Genomic DNA, 10,000 nt, shown 5'->3' with positions numbered 1-10,000 from the left:
GGACGGAGGCAGCGGCCGTGCGAGCGAGAGGGAGGGCGCGGGACGGACCCGTACGACCCGCTCGACTCGCAGGCGCTTCTCCTGCCGGCAAGGTGAGGGGAAACCGGCCTTCGCCCGACGAGCGGGGACGCCGAGTTTTTTGAACGACGCGTCTCTCGCGCTGGAACCCAGAGAATACCGGGGCCTGCGGGGGGGGGGTGCTGAAGGACGACGCGGAGGAAGAGGCGGAGGACGAGGAAGGGGTGGGAGGGACTAGGCTCCTCCTTTATGCCTTCTGTCCAGCCTGACCTGCAAGCGACCACGTGTAACAGCAACCCCGAAGACCCTTTCGACCCTGGGCCCCGACGCGGGGGGACGGCGAAGTCGAGGGGGTCGGGAGAGGAGGCACGCCGGACAGCGTTACCCGTTAATGATCCTTTCGCAGGTTCACCTACGAAAACCTTGTTACGACTTTTACTTCCTCTAGATAGTCAAGTTTGATCGACTTCTCGGCGCTCCGCCAAGGCCCGCGAGGAGCCCCGGCGGGGCCGATCCGAGGACCTCACTAAACCATCCGATCGGTAGTAGCGACGGGCGGTGTGTACAAAGGGCAGGGACTTAATCAACGCGAGCTTATGACCCGCGCTTACTGGGAATTCCTCGTTCATGGGGAATAATTGCAATCCCCAGTCCCCATCACGAATGGGGTTCAGCGGATTACCCGCACCTCTCGGTGTAGGGTAGGCACACGCTGATCCAACCATTGTGGCGCGCGTGCAGCCCCGGACATCTAAGGGCATCACAGACCTGTTATTGCTCCATCTCGCGTGGCTGAACGCCACTTGTCCCTCTAAGAAGTTTGACGCCGACCGCGGAGGGCCGCGTAACTATTTAGCATGCCGGAGTCTCGTTCGTTATCGGAATTAACCAGACAAATCGCTCCACCAACTAAGAACGGCCATGCACCACCACCCACAGAATCGAGAAAGAGCTATCAATCTGTCAATCCTTTCCGTGTCCGGGCCGGGTGAGGTTTCCCGTGTTGAGTCAAATTAAGCCGCAGGCTCCACTCCTGGTGGTGCCCTTCCGTCAATTCCTTTAAGTTTCAGCTTTGCAACCATACTCCCCCCGGAACCCACAGACTCGTGGTTTCCCTCACGCTGCCCGGCGGGTCATGGGAATAACGCCGCCGGATCGCGGGTCGGCATAGTTTACGGTCGGAACTACGACGGTATCTGATCGTCTTCGAACCTCCGACTTTCGTTCTTGATTAATGAAAACATTCTTGGCAAATGCTTTCGCTTTCGTCCGTCTTGCGCCGGTCCAAGAATTTCACCTCTAGCGGCGCAATACGAATGCCCCCGGCCGTCCCTCTTAATCATGGCCCTGGTTCAGGAAACCCACAAAATAGAACCGGAGTCCTATTCCATTATTCCTAGCTCAGGTATTCAGGCGAGAAGCGGGCCCGCTTTGAACACTCTAATTTTTTCAAAGTAAACGCTCCGAGCCCCGTCCGGACACCCAGCCAAGGGCATCCGGGGGGCACCGGGAGACAGGGTCTGAGACAGGCGGTGGCACGCCTCGCGGCGGACCGCCAGCCCACTCCCGACATCCAACTACGAGCTTTTTAACTGCAGCAACTTTAATATACGCTATTGGAGCTGGAATTACCGCGGCTGCTGGCACCAGACTTGCCCTCCAATGGGTCCTCACCCATGGGTTTAGGATACGCTCATTCCGATTACAGGGCCTCGAAAGAGACCTGTATCGTTATTTTTCGTCACTACCTCCCCGTGTCGGGAATGGGTAATTTGCGCGCCTGCTGCCTTCCTTGGATGTGGTAGCCGTTTCTCAGGCTCCCTCTCCGGAATCGAACCCTGATTCCCCGTTACCCGTGGTCACCATGGTAGCCGACTATGGTACCATCGAAAGTTGATAGGGCAGACATTCGAATGAGACGTCGCCGCCGCGGAGGGCGCGCGATCGGCCCGAGGTTATCTAGAGTCACCAAAGCGGCCGGGGGGCCCGAGCCCCCCGGATGGGTTTTGGGTCTGATAAATGCACGCATCCCCCGAAGGGTCAGCGCTCGTTTGCATGTATTAGCTCTAGAATTACCACAGTTATCCGAGTAACGTGTGGAGCGATCAAAGGAACCATAACTGATTTAATGAGCCATTCGCAGTTTCACTGTACCGGCCGTGTGCACTTAGACCTGCATGGCTTAATCTTTGAGACAAGCATATGTTACTGGCAGGATCAACCAGGTAGTTTGCACCGTGGTCTGGGATGAACCACGAGTGACATCCGCCTCCCCTTCCGGGGGCTAGGAAGCAGCGGGTTGTAAGTGCGTGCGCCGTCAGGTCCAGACGCCATACAGGGCTACCCAGGACAGCTTCCGCGGCCAGTGTAAACGTGCTCGCGCACCGCCCTCTGGCCTTCGGACGCCGACCTCTCACCTTGATGCAAAGCTGTCCCATCCGGTCATGCCCGCACCGTACCCCGTCCACCTCCTCCGGAGGTGCGGACGGCCGACTCCAGGTGCTTTCGGCGTTCCCTCTCTTCACGCCGTTTTGATTTTCGTGGGCCGCTGGTGGGGGGACAAGGGAAAGACCTCGTCGAATTCCCTCCCCCCTAGCCTCGCTCAACCTACGTTTCGTGATGTAACCAAGAAGAGTGATTCGTGGGCCCAGGTAGGTTTGAAGAGGAGGCCAACAAAGCAGGGCACTCCCTTCCTCCCAAACCACAGACACCAGTATAGGACAACTGAGTAGACAGACTGGCCGTCTGAGTCTCCCCCAGAGAGTTCTGGGATGGGTTACAAATAACCCCCACCCCCCATCAGAGGCTTGACCCGCTAGAACCAGGGAGGATCTGTCAAAACCGCTCTCCACATCAGAAGTTCTGGATCAGCCGGGGCTGGTCGGCAGACGTCCACCTAAGGCCGTGGCCTAACCCCGTGTGGGGGGATAGCGCTCGCACCCGTACACGTGGACACCCGCTCGTCAAATGGCTGGCTCCTCACTTACCGTAGGGGGAATGGTTTGCCTACCCCTGGCGGGTCTGGTACTCCACTCTACCAAACAAGGAAGCAACACACCAATAGACCCCTGCAACACCGGGCAGCTTTGGGCAGTGTCACTACACTCCTCCTTGTTCTTCACGTTCCTTCCGTGGTGATTTTTTTTTTTTTTTCGTGGCCATTGCCGTGCATGGCTTCCCCATCGCTTTGCATGCTCTCCATTGCCTCGTGCTGCTTCACCATTGGTCTCACCTGGAGACCGAAGCCGCTCTCCCAGTAACCCGATGGTACCTGGCCAGAAAACCCCGTGCCCGATTTCATCTAGGACAAGGGCCAAACCACAGACCGTGCCCGTCCAGGGTCAACCCCTGGTCGGACAGGCCTGGTGGGTCGATACCATGGATGTGGCAGGCCGACGAGAATCCACTGGTACATTTACAAACACGCCCACCCTGGTGGCATGGCTGTACGACCCATCGTCGAAGCACGCTGCGGCGGACTGAGCCATTGGATCCAGTTGCCTGGGCGTACACTCAGCCCAACAGACGCACTCGGGTCGGGGAGAGCAAAGCAGACTGTGTGCCTGGATGTGCCCACTTCCATAGGGGAATCGGCATGATGGTTCACTTAACCCGAGGAGGGCTCCCCTCGCGGGATAAGCACCCCCCTCGGGGGATGGGGGGGGGGGGGGGCATCCAGAGCACACCACTTTCCGGTAGGGGACAGGCGTTTGATCATGTGTCCGAGGGAGAGCTCCCCTTGCCGGCCGAACACCCCTCGGACTCCCCTTGGGCTTCCAGAGAACGCCACTGGATGAATTTAGTGCTTGGACCCCATTGATTCTCTTTGCTCTCCCATATACCCGACGGGACCTATTTGCAAAACCCCGTGCCAACCAGACCTCCAGGAAGGGGGCTGGCGGCTAACCATGCCCAGCAGGGTGCACCCTGGTCGGACACTTTGGGAGGGTCGAGAGCCTGGAAGTGCCACCCGGGGGAGTAATTCTGATTTCCGTTTTAATGCACTCAGGGACAGCCCGAGGACCTCTGTAGTGCACCTGAGGCGGACTGAGCCGTCGGGTCCAGGGGTCTGGAGTTCGGAACCTCCAGGGTTCACCTGGCTGTTCTCTTAGCCCGGCAGGGTGCACCCTGGTCGGACACTTTGGGAGGGTCGAGAGCCTGGATGTGCCACCCCGACGAGTAATGAGTTTTCCCTTCGTATCTCTTCCGGACCAGGTCCGATTCGCACGAAACTCGCTGGGCATGGCCAGGAGCGCCCCCTGCTGCCCACGCCACCGTCCCCGCGCTTCTACTCCCGAGGGCCGAGGAGACAGCGAAGCGTGGGTCGGGTCGCCTGCTTCCAGGGTCTCCCTGGTACTCTCCAGTCTCCCGAGTCCATCGGGTCCGACCTCGTATTTTTAGCCCAGACGGGGAATGAGAAAGGGGCCCCCGACCGCCCGAGGGCGGGCGCTCGCTTCTCAGCCTAGGAACGTCCGATTCCCACGAAACTTTTACGCCAGACGTTCCTGGCAGCGAGCGCGTTCAAAGGTGACCCGCGCTGCTTCTCTCCTCCCAAGGGCCGAAGAGATATTCGTCTTCAAACCCGACCGGCCCTGTGTTTGCCGCCCCGGCGGTTTTAAAAAATCATAGCGTAAAAACGGTGGGTGCGCTTCGCCTGCCGCTTGGACAGCGTTAAACGGCAGCCCCGGCTCTTTCCAAAGGGCCCTCAACCGACTTTCTGCTCCCAAGGAGCCCAGAGATATGAAACCGATAAATCAAAACCCCGTGCCAACCAGACCTCCAGGAAGGGGGCTGGCGGCTAACCATGCCCGGCAGGGTGCACCCTGGTCGGACGCTTTGGGAGGGTCGAGAGCCTGGATGTGCCACCCCGACGAGTAATGAGTTTTCCCTTCGTATCTCTTCCGGACCAGGTCCGATTCGCACGAAACTCGCTGGGCATGGCCAGGAGCGCCCCCTGCTGCCCACGCCACCGTCCCCGCGCTTCTACTCCCGAGGGCCGAGGAGACAGCGAAGCGTGGGTCGGGTCGCCTGCTTCCAGGGTCTCCCTGGTACTCTCCAGTCTCCCGAGTCCATCGGGTCCGACCTCGTATTTTTAGCCCAGACGGGGAATGAGAAAGGGGCCCCCGACCGCCCGAGGGCGGGCGCTCGCTTCTCAGCCTAGGAACGTCCGATTCCCACGAAACTTTTACGCCAGACGTTCCTGGCAGCGAGCGCGTTCAAAGGTGACCCGCGCTGCTTCTCTCCTCCCAAGGGCCGAAGAGATATTCGTCTTCAAACCCGACCGGCCCTGTGTTTGCCGCCCCGGCGGTTTTAAAAAATCATAGCGTAAAAACGGTGGGTGCGCTTCGCCTGCCGCTTGGACAGCGTTAAACGGCAGCCCCGGCTCTTTCCAAAGGGCCCTCAACCGACTTTCTGCTCCCAAGGAGCCCAGAGATATGAAACCGATAAATCAAAACCCCGTGCCAACCAGACCTCCAGGAAGGGGGCTGGCGGCTAACCATGCCCGGCAGGGTGCACCCTGGTCGGACGCTTTGGGAGGGTCGAGAGCCTGGATGTGCCACCCCGACGAGTAATGAGTTTTCCCTTCGTATCTCTTCCGGACCAGGTCCGATTCGCACGAAACTCGCTGGGCATGGCCAGGAGCGCCCCCTGCTGCCCAGGCCTGGCTCTGGGCCTGGGCACACTTCATTCACTTTGTACCTTTAAATCATACTACTACTACTACTACTACCACCAGAATTCCAGGGCCAAGAGGTCACACAGTCATGCACAGCAAAGTAGCTCTGGGCCTGGGCACACTTCAAGCACTTTGTGCCTTTAAATCATACTACTACTACTACTACTACTACTACTACTACTACTACCAGACTTCCAGGCCCAAGAGTTCAAACACATTCATGCCCAGCAAAGTAGCTCTGGGCCTGGGCACACTTCATTCACTTTGTGCCTTTAAATCATACTACTACTACCACCAGACTTCCAGGGCCAAGAGGTCAACCACAGTCATGCACAGCAAAGTAGCTCTGGGCCTGGGCACACTTCAAGATGTTTGACCCTTTATATAAGCCTAGAAATAGACTTCCAGGCCCAAGAGTTCAAACACATTCATGCCCAGCAAAGTAGCTCTGGGCCTGGGCACACTTCAATCACTTTGTGCCTTTAAATCATACTACTACTACCACCAGACTTCCAGGCCCAAGAGGTCAAACACAGTCATGCCCAGCAAAGTAGCTCTGGGCCTGGGCACACTTCAATCACTTTGTGCCTTTAAATCATACTACTACTACCACCAGACTTCCAGGCCCTGGAGGTCACACCTTCATGCCTAGCAAGGTTGCTTTACACCTGCGCACACTTCAGACCGTTTCACTCTTTTAATCCTTCAAAGTACCACATTTCCAGACCCAAGAGGTCACAGAATCATGCCCAGCAAAGTAGCTCTGGGCCTGGGCACACTTCAATCACTTTGTGCCTTTAAATCATACTACTACTACCAGACTTCCAGGCCCCAGAGGTCAAACACAGTCATGCCCAGCAAAGTAGCTCTGGGCCTGGGCACACTTCAAGAAGTTTGACTCTTTATATAAGCCTAGAAATAGACTTCCAGAGCCAAGAGGTCAAACACAGTCATGCACAGCAAAGTAGCTCTGGGCCTGGGCACACTTCATTCACTTTGTACCTTTAAATCATACTACTACTACCAGACTTCCAGGCCCAAGAGTTCAAACACATTCATGCCCAGCAAAGTAGCTCTGGGCCTGGGCACACTTCAATCACTTTGTGTCTTTAAATCATACTACTACTACCAGACTTCCAGGCCCCAGAGGTCAAACACAGTCATGCCCAGCAAAGTAGCTCTGGGCCTGGGCACACTTCAAGAAGTTTGACCCTTTATATAAGCCTAGAAATAGACTTTCAGGCCCAAGAGGTCAAACACAGTCATGCCCAGCAAAGTAGCTGTGGGCCTGGGCACACTTCATTCACTTTGTACCTTTAAATCATACTACTACTACTACTACTACTACTACTACTACTACTACTACTACTACCAGACTTCCAGGCCCAAGAGGTCAAACACAGTCATGCCCAGCAAAGTAGCTCTGGGCCTGGGCACACTTCAAGAAGTTTGACCCTTTATATAAGCCTAGAAATAGACTTCCAGGCCCAAGAGTTCAAACACATTCATGCCCAGCAAAGTAGCTCTGGGCCTGGGCACACTTCAATCACTTTGTGCCTTTAAATCATACTACTACTACCAGACTTCCAGGCCCCAGAGGTCAAACACAGTCATGCCCAGCAAAGTAGCTCTGGGCCTGGGCACACTTCAAGAAGTTTGACCCTTTATATAAGCCTAGAAATAGACTTCCAGAGCCAAGAGGTCAAACACAGTCATGCCCAGCAAAGTAGCTCTGGGCCTGGGCACACTTCAATCACTTTGTGCCTTTAAATCATACTACTACTACCACCAGACTTCCAGGCCCAAGAGGTCAAACACAGTCATGCCCAGCAAAGTAGCTCTGGGCCTGGGCACACTTCAATCACTTTGTGCCTTTAAATCATACTACTACTACCACCAGACTTCCAGGCCCTGGAGGTCACACCTTCATGCCTAGCAAGGTTGCTTTACACCTGCGCACACTTCAGACCGTTTCACTCTTTTAATCCTTCAAAGTACCACATTTCCAGACCCAAGAGGTCACAGAATCATGCCCAGCAAAGTAGCTCTGGGCCTGGGCACACTTCAATCACTTTGTGCCTTTAAATCATACTACTACTACCAGACTTCCAGGCCCCAGAGGTCAAACACAGTCATGCCCAGCAAAGTAGCTCTGGGCCTGGGCACACTTCAAGAAGTTTGACCCTTTATATAAGCCTAGAAATAGACTTCCAGAGCCAAGAGGTCAAACACAGTCATGCACAGCAAAGTAGCTCTGGGCCTGGGCACACTTCATTCACTTTGTACCTTTAAATCATACTACTACTACCAGACTTCCAGGCCCAAGAGTTCAAACACATTCATGCCCAGCAAAGTAGCTCTGGGCCTGGGCACACTTCAATCACTTTGTGTCTTTAAATCATACTACTACTACCAGACTTCCAGGCCCCAGAGGTCAAACACAGTCATGCCCAGCAAAGTAGCTCTGGGCCTGGGCACACTTCAAGAAGTTTGACCCTTTATATAAGCCTAGAAATAGACTTTCAGGCCCAAGAGGTCAAACACAGTCATGCCCAGCAAAGTAGCTGTGGGCCTGGGCACACTTCATTCACTTTGTACCTTTAAATCATACTACTACTACTACTACTACTACTACTACTACTACTACTACTACTACCAGACTTCCAGGCCCAAGAGGTCAAACACAGTCATGCCCAGCAAAGTAGCTCTGGGCCTGGGCACACTTCAAGAAGTTTGACCCTTTATATAAGCCTAGAAATAGACTTCCAGGCCCAAGAGTTCAAACACATTCATGCCCAGCAAAGTAGCTCTGGGCCTGGGCACACTTCAATCACTTTGTGCCTTTAAATCATACTACTACTACCAGACTTCCAGGCCCCAGAGGTCAAACACAGTCATGCCCAGCAAAGTAGCTCTGGGCCTGGGCACACTTCAAGAAGTTTGACCCTTTATATAAGCCTAGAAATAGACTTCCAGAGCCAAGAGGTCAAACACAGTCATGCCCAGCAAAGTAGCTCTGGGCCTGGGCACACTTCATTCACTTTGTACCTTTAAATCATACTACTACTACCAGACTTCCAGGCCCAAGACGTCAAACACAGTCATGCCCAGCAAAGTAGCTCTGGGCCTGGGCACACTTCATTCACTTTGTACCTTTAAATCATACTACTACTACTACTACTACTACTACTACTACTACTACTACCAGACTTCCAGGCCCAAGAGGTCAAACACAGTCATGCCCAGCAAAGTAGCTCTGGGCCTGGGCACACTTCAATCACTTTGTGCCTTTAAATCATACTACTACTACCAGACTTCCAGGCCCCAGAGGTCAAACACAGTCATGCCCAGCAAAGTAGCTCTGGGCCTGGGCACACTTCAAGAAGTTTGACCCTTTATATAAGCCTAGAAATAGACTTCCAGAGCCAAGAGGTCAAACACAGTCATGCCCAGCAAAGTAGCTCTGGGCCTGGGCACACTTCATTCACTTTGTACCTTTAAATCATACTACTACTACCAGACTTCCAGGCCCAAGACGTCAAACACAGTCATGCCCAGCAAAGTAGCTCTGGGCCTGGGCACACTTCATTCACTTTGTACCTTTAAATCATACTACTACTACTACTACTACTACTACTACTACTACTACTACTACTACCAGACTTCCAGGCCCAAGAGTTCAAACACATTCATGCCCAGCAAAGTAGCTCTGGGCCTGGGCACACTTCAATCACTTTGTGCCTTTAAATCATACTACTACTACCACCAGACTTCCAGGCCCAAGAGGTCAAACACAGTCATGCCCAGCAAAGTAGCTCTGGGCCTGGGCACACTTCAATCACTTTGTGCCTTTAAATCATACTACTACTACCAGACTTCCAGGCCCAAGAGTTCAAACACATTCATGCCCAGCAAAGTAGCTCTGGGCCTGGGCACACTTCAATCACTTTGTGCCTTTAAATCATACTACTACTACTACCACCAGACTTCCAGACCCAAGAGGTCAAACACAGTCATGCCCAGCAAAGTAGCTCTGGGCCTGGGCACACTTCAAGAAGTTTGACCCTTTATATAAGCCTAGAAATAGACTTCCAGGCCCAAGAGGTCAAACACAGTCATGCCCAGCAAAGTAGCTCTGGGCCTGGGCACACTTCATTCACTTTGTACCTTTAAATCATACTACTACTACTACTACTACTACTACTACTACTACTACTACCAGACTTCCAGGCCCAAGAGGTCAAACACAGTCATGCCCAGCAAAGTAGCTCTGGGCCTGGGCACACTTCATTCACTTTGTGCCTT

General features: G+C 54.1%; 1 non-coding gene across 1 annotated transcript; it reads right to left on the bottom strand.

Annotated features, from left to right (window-relative positions):
• Positions 1–407: 407 nt before the first annotated feature.
• On the bottom strand, positions 408–2,246 carry LOC145656709 (18S ribosomal RNA). The gene has a single exon (XR_014122305.1). It is a non-coding gene; the product is annotated as an 18S ribosomal RNA (ribosomal RNA).
• Between the last annotated feature and the right edge of the window lie 7,754 nt (positions 2,247–10,000).

Source organism: Electrophorus electricus, unplaced genomic scaffold, assembly GCF_041902795.1.
Source record: "Electrophorus electricus isolate QZ-2024a unplaced genomic scaffold, ASM4190279v1 Scaffold88, whole genome shotgun sequence".
Classification (NCBI taxonomy): domain Eukaryota; kingdom Metazoa; phylum Chordata; class Actinopteri; order Gymnotiformes; family Gymnotidae; genus Electrophorus; species Electrophorus electricus.
Note: the sequence above shows the minus strand (reverse complement) of the source record. Positions and strands in the feature narration are given on the sequence as shown.